Genomic DNA, 6,707 nt, shown 5'->3' on the forward strand with positions numbered 1-6,707 from the left:
CGGAGCAGGAGCGGGAGGAGCCGGAGCCAAAGCTGTTGCCGCGGCCGCTGCTGCCGCCGCTCTGAGCCCGGGAAGCGCGAGGAGGAGAAGGCGACGGGCGGCGGGGAGGGGAGCTGGCGCGGCGGCCCCGCCCCTCCGGCTCCTCCGGGCCGGCCCAGCCCCGCACCAGTTCCGTGCCGGGCGCAGAGTGGGGGCGCTGCCCGGGATGCGGCGAGAGCCTTATCCGCTGCCGTCACCACGCAGAGGGCGGTGACCCGGTGGCCGGGCGGCGGGACTCCCGGGCGACCCCCACCCCACCCCACCTGTGCTCTGGCCCCCTCCCGGAACCCATGATGCCGCCCGCTACCTTGCGGGGAGCTCTTCTCCGCGTCGGGCTCTGTGCTGAGGGAGCCAGGAGCTTGCTTACAATTAAGCCTCACCGTGGACACACTCACGGTACAAATGAGGAAACTGAGGCCCGCAGGGGTCAGGTCGCTGTCCAAGATCACGCGGCTGCTTTGCGCTGGAGCAGCATTTGAGCTCACGAGCATCTGACTGGACCCAGACTATGGAATGGAGCTGGGGTGGGCGTGGGGAGAACAAAGAAAGAGGCCAGTGCTGGGGGCAGGGGACTGGAGATTTTGATCCAACCTCTCGTTGTACTATGGCCACCTGCCTGTCATTTCCCACCCCCAACTCCCTGAAGGAGCAGAGGTCACTCCCCTTCAAAAAAAAGAAAAGGGCTTCCCTGGTGGCGCAGTGGTTGAGAGTCCGCCTGCCGATGCAGGGGACACGGGTTCGTGCCCCGGTCCGGGAAGATCCCACATGCCGCGGAGCGGCTGGGCCCGTGAGCCATGGCCGCTGAGCCTGCGCGTCCAGAGCCTGTGCTCTGCACCGGGAGAGGCCACAACAGTGAGAGGCCCGCGTACCGCAAAAAAAAGAAAGAAAAGAAAAATCTTCCTGTGATTTCAGAGAGCAGCACAAGTTCCCCCCTCTGAATCTTTGGGAGCACAGAACATCGAGGGTCCCAGAGAAGACCTCTCTCCCCACTGCAGACTACATTAGCATGGCAAGACCCTGGTGGGCATGTGGATCAGGCACTGGCAGGAACAAGCAGGCGTGGGAGAGGGCTCTGGTGCGGGGGTGATGCAGGAGGCTTCTACTTTCTCCTGTCAAAAAAGTCTATATATATTTTGTTGCAAATTAAAAATTAAAAATGTTAAAAAAAATTCTACCATCCTTCACAGTCCAGCTCCATCTCCAATTTTCCACAAGGCATCTCCTGACCAGCATGGGTTCCCAGAGCTGGAAGGGTGTTCGGAAGGCTGGGATAGAGAAGAGGGGCTATGGCTCGTGCGCGAGCACTGGCCGAGGCCACACCCAGGCCTGTCAACCTTCCAAGCCTGCATTCTTGACTTGAAGGGAAGGCTCACTCTGCGGCTCTGGACCACCATGGCTGCCGTGTGGTCTCTGCAGAGTGGCGGGGAGAGACCAGAACATTCCTCAGGAGGCAACAGCCCTGGGAGACCCTGTTTGGCTGTGGGGATCGTGCCCAGTGGTCCCTGGGCACATGTTCCACACACCCCACCCCACCCCCAGCCTCAGGATAATGCCTGCCCTGCTTACCCGATCTCTGGGAGTCAAAGGTTACCTGAGTTGTAAAGTAGGAGCAAATCAAATGACAGCTCTGTACATGATGAACCCCCAGAGCCGTATGTGCGTGCATGCGAGTGAATACTCATTGGAGCAGTGACCTGGAAACCTGCCAAGCAGCACAGCTCGGAGGAAGCGCCTCCCCGGTGGAGAGGTAGGCCGGGATCTCTGAAGGTGAAGGCAGGCAGTAGGGGGGGCGGTGAGGTCCTTCAGGTGCGTGAGGCATCGGGACTCCTGGTGCATCTACGTGTGTTCTGTGAAGACAGAAGCACACACATTACATCCTGGAAGGACGGAGGAGACCAGGACAGGGGGCTGCTGCCAAGAGCAGCAAAACCTCTGTGGCTTGGGTACCAAATGGTGCCACCTTTACGTGAGCTGCTCCATGAGAGATGGACAGCAGTTGGATAAGTGGGTCCAGAGGCTGGAGTTGAATTTTTTTTTTTTTTGGCTACGCTGGGTCTTAGTTGCCGCATGCAGGATCTTTAGTTGTGGCATGCAAGATCTTTAGTTGCGGCATGCATGCAGGATGTAGTTCCCCGACCAGGGATCGAACCCGGGCCCCCTGCATTGGGAGCACGGAGTCTTACCCACTGGACCACCAGGGAAGTCCCGAGAATGACTTTTTAAATCTATGATATGAACACGTCACGCTCCTACTTACAAACCTATTAGTGGCTCCCTATCCCCATCCCTCTGTGGAATAAAGTCCAAATTCCTTAAGAGGCAGTAGTACCTGGTGGTCAAGGGCATGGATTCTGGAGCCAGAAGGCCTAGTTCAAACCCTGCCTCTAGCTGTTACCGGTTGCATGACCTAGTTTCCAAAGAGGGTAAAGTCTCAGGTCTTTGATAGTTCCTGACACCCTCTCTGTGCCTCAGTTTCTGCAATCTGTAAAATGGGGGAATAAGAGTACGTGGAAACCCTTAATAAACGTTGGGCCTTATTATGTTAGCTTCTCTTGGTTTATGAGACGGTTGGTAATCTGGACATGGCTTACCCTTCCAGCCTCATCTCCTACCCTCACTGGCTGGAGCAGGACCAAACTGTGCATAATTCCCCCCAAACACCAGAATGTCTCCTATCTCTGCCTTTGTTCACGCTGTCCCCTGCCTGGAAGGTCACCCCCTCCTTCTTCCGTGATTCATCTCCATCCCCAGCATCCAGCATGGGGCCACGCCCAGGGCAGCTGCTTGGTGAATGTTTGTGGAACTGTTTCCTCCATGGGCAACCCTGGCTTCTGCTGGAGGTGGAGGGGGGAGATTAGGACAGGGGCTAACCCATCTCTCTGGGGCTCTGGGAGGGACCCCCCTTGATCCTAACACAGAATTCCTCAAGAGGTGGTCAGAACAGGATTCGCAGGGGAACTTCCATAAGACTGCAATAGTTCACACATTTTCCCTCTAAAGCTCACGTCTCTGAGGTTTTTATTTCTTTACTTTCATTCCATCCTTAGGGAAAGGGAATTCTGCCCTAAATGAACAAATAGAGTCATTCATTCAAAATATATGTTTGGAGACCAACTTTGGACTGGGCATAGCGCCAGGCACTGGGGAGAGCTGGAAACAAGAGAAGCTCTCAAGTTTTATATTATAGTGGGGAGGCGAGCGGTAAATAAATGAATAATTAAATAAACAAGTTAATTTATAATAGTAATGAGAACGATAGGGAAATTTTAAAAGTGACGTGATAGAAAGTTATAGGAAGTGTGTGTGGGGTGGGGAGTTAGGAGATGGGCATTACTTATAAGGTTGTCAGAAAAGGCGTGCATTTGAGCTGAGACCTGAATGACCTGAGAAGCCAGCCATGTAGAAACTTGGGGAAGGACTGAGTGTTCTAGACAAAGGCAACAGCTAGTGCAAAGGTCCTGAGGCAGAAATGAGTTTGATATATACCAGGAACAGAAAGAAGGCCAATGGAGCTGGAGCAGAGTGAACTCCCGGGGAGAAAGGAAGCTGGAGAGGAAAGCAGGGTGAGGTCATGTGGGCCCTTACAGGCCAGGGGAAGGGAATGGGTTTGATTCGAAGCCCAACTGGAGGGCTTTAAGCAGGGAAGTAACACCATATGGTTTGTGTTCGTAAAAGGTCAATGGTAGTTGTGTGGGGGCTGGGTCATAAAGGGATAGGAGAGGAAACATGGAGACCAGGTAGGGACCATGCAACCATCCAGATGAGAGGAATGAGGGGTTTAGAGGTCATGATGATGGAGAGAATTGGGTGGATTGTGGATTGATTTCAGAGGAAGAGTGTTAGTTGGGTCCTTCGGGAAGCACACTGAGATGGCATTAGACATGCAAGTGATTGACTGGGGGCTAAAACCTGGGAAAAACAAAGAGGAGAAAGACGAATTGGGAAGGTTGAACCTCAGACCTCCATGCAGATCTGACAAAGCCTTGGTCAACTTAACTGGGTGCTCCAGGGCCAACAGTGCCCATCAGGGAAGTTTTGCACTGGGCACAAATGCCCAGTCCCTAGTACCCTTTTCATGCCCAGTCATTAATTGGGCACTGCCCCAGAAGAGGGTGGCTTCAGCTCAAAAGCTGGGGTGATGTCCACACAAAAACCTGCATGCGGTTGTTTACAGAAGCTTTGTTCATAATTGCCAAGACTTGGAAGCAACCAGGATGCCCTTTGATATATCCAGACAATGGAATATTATCCAGCAATGAAAAGCCATGAAAAAACAAGGAGGTACCCTAAATGCATATTACTAAGTGAAAGAAGCCAGTCTGAAAAGGCTACATACTGTATGATTCCAACGGTGTGACATTCTGGAAAAGGGAAAACAATGGAGACGGTGAAAAGATCAGTGGTTGCCAGGGAGTATGGGGGAGGGAAGGATGAATAAGCAGAGCGCAGAGGATTTTTAGGGCCGTGAAACTCTCCGTGATACCATGATGGTGGCCGCATGTCAATATCCATTTATCCAAACCCGTAGAAAGTACAGCACCAGGAGGGAACTCTAATGTAGACTGTGGACATGGGGTGACAACGACGTGGCAGCGTAGGTTCATTGATCGTAACAAATGTACCACTGTGGTGCAGGATGTTGCTAACGGGGGAGGCTGTGTATATATAAGGGCAGGGGTTGTATGGGAAACCTCTATACCTTCTGCTCAATATGCTGTGAACCGAAAACTGCTCTAACCAACCAACCAACCAACCCAAGCTGTGATGCATCCCGAAGGTGCCCTCCAAGGCTGCCACAGCTCCCCCCTTCCCCCGTGAAGATCTGCTTCTCCACACACGACCAGGGGGCAGCCCCTCTGAGGTACCCTGGGCCTCTCTTCCTTAGGGGATATTTAGAAGTGGGGGGCGGTAGGATGAACCACAGCCCCCATCACAGTTGGTCTCGGGACCCCAAAAGGAATTCACTGTCTCCCTCCTCCACCACCGAGTCTAAATTCCTCCTGCCTTCTGTTATTAGCTCTGCTGAGTAAAGGGGGGAAGAATACTCTTGCCTTCCCTAGCCTAGTGAAGTCCATGCACAACAGATCTGCAAGCAGGGGAGGGAGGAAGTAGAATCGTATGGGGGCAATTTCGGACCATAATAAAGTCATTGCTAGAAGAATGGGGGACTGGGTGCTAGTTAGGTAGTTTCCGCCACAGGCACAACGCAGAGCCAGACTTTGATCTCAGGGCTTAGGGTGACCGACTCACCCAGTTTCAGCACTGCAGGTCCTGTGTCCCAGGAAATCTCTCAGTCCTGGGCAGATCCGGCCAGTTAGTCATCCTAACTATCCCCAGATCGCACTCCCTCAGTGCTGGTACCACGTGACTCTCTCTCTCCCTGCCTTCCTGAGCCCCCGGGCTTCCCTCTACTACAGGATCTCCCCCTTTACCTGTCTCCTGAAGGAGTGTGAGCTCCTCAAAGGCAGGGACCAGCGGTCATCCTCATCTCTGGGTCTCCGGGTCTGGCCCTTGTGGATACTCCAACTCCCAGTGAATGAAGACAACGCCTCTTGGGCTGTGCTCCTGGGCCAAAGAACTTCCTTTCCCCAGGGGGTGGGGCGGTGGGGGCTGAGGACAAAGGGAACTTCCTGTGCCCGTCCTGGACATCCCCATCCCAAGGGTCCAGTCTCCGCCCAGGGATGGGCTGTCCCTGGACTAGAGCCACCTCAGTTTCCTCATCTAAAAAGTGGGGCCATGGTACCTACCTCATAGGATTGTTATGAGAATTAGAAGACCACATGAGATGTCATATATGAAACCTCCCAGGGACTCAGGGGCAGGGACCAGTTCTTACCATGCTGCTTTGTATTCCCAGGGCACTCAGTATGCCTGGCACTCAGTAGATGCCCCGTACATGCTACCCCCTTCCTTATTTGTTCCTAGCCTGTAGCAGGTGCTCAGTAAACGTTCATTTCCTTTTTTACTTCTTTACCTTGATTCCCCAGGTACGTACAGTGCCTCCCTCCATAGTTGCTCTGCCCTTTCTTCGTTCCCCTCCCACCCCCTTTCCGAGCAGAGTTAGGGAATGATCCAGACTAAGGCTCATATATGTGTTCCATTAACACATCCCAGACTGGGGCCTTCCAGGGGGAAGCAGGGCTCCGGTAGGGCCCAGCAACGTTTCTGTTTTAGCAGCAGATGCTGGGATTAGGAGCCCAACCAGAGAGGAGGGGCAGAAGCCTCGGAAGAGAGAGCTTTCCTCTCTGGGGAAGCCCAGAGAGTTCCATCCAGGGTTGTTACTTCCCTGGAAGCAGCGAAAGGAGCCAACCCACCTCTCAGGCTCGGGCAGGAAGCGAGGACATCTGTTCCCAGCTCAGGAGGGGCTGAGAAACAAGGAGGAAACGGGTGTCCTCCCTGTGGGGGACCTGGGAGTTGGCTGGAGCGTGTGTGCCCGAGTCCAGGCCCAGCTAAGAAGGACCAGTGGAGTGGCTGCCTAATAAGGCTGCATCCTCTCTCTGAGGCCGTAAGGGCTGGGGCCGGGGCTCTCACTGTCTCACCAGCATCTCAAATGATCCCAGTTCCTCCTCGCCGTACTTTTTACCCTGCCAGATCCTCACCTGTGGCAACCCTGGAACTCCGTATTCTAACCATCCCTATTTCACACATAAGAAAGTCGGTTCAGCAAT

This window comes from Delphinus delphis, chromosome 11, assembly GCF_949987515.2.
Source record: "Delphinus delphis chromosome 11, mDelDel1.2, whole genome shotgun sequence".
NCBI lineage: Eukaryota > Metazoa > Chordata > Mammalia > Artiodactyla > Delphinidae > Delphinus > Delphinus delphis.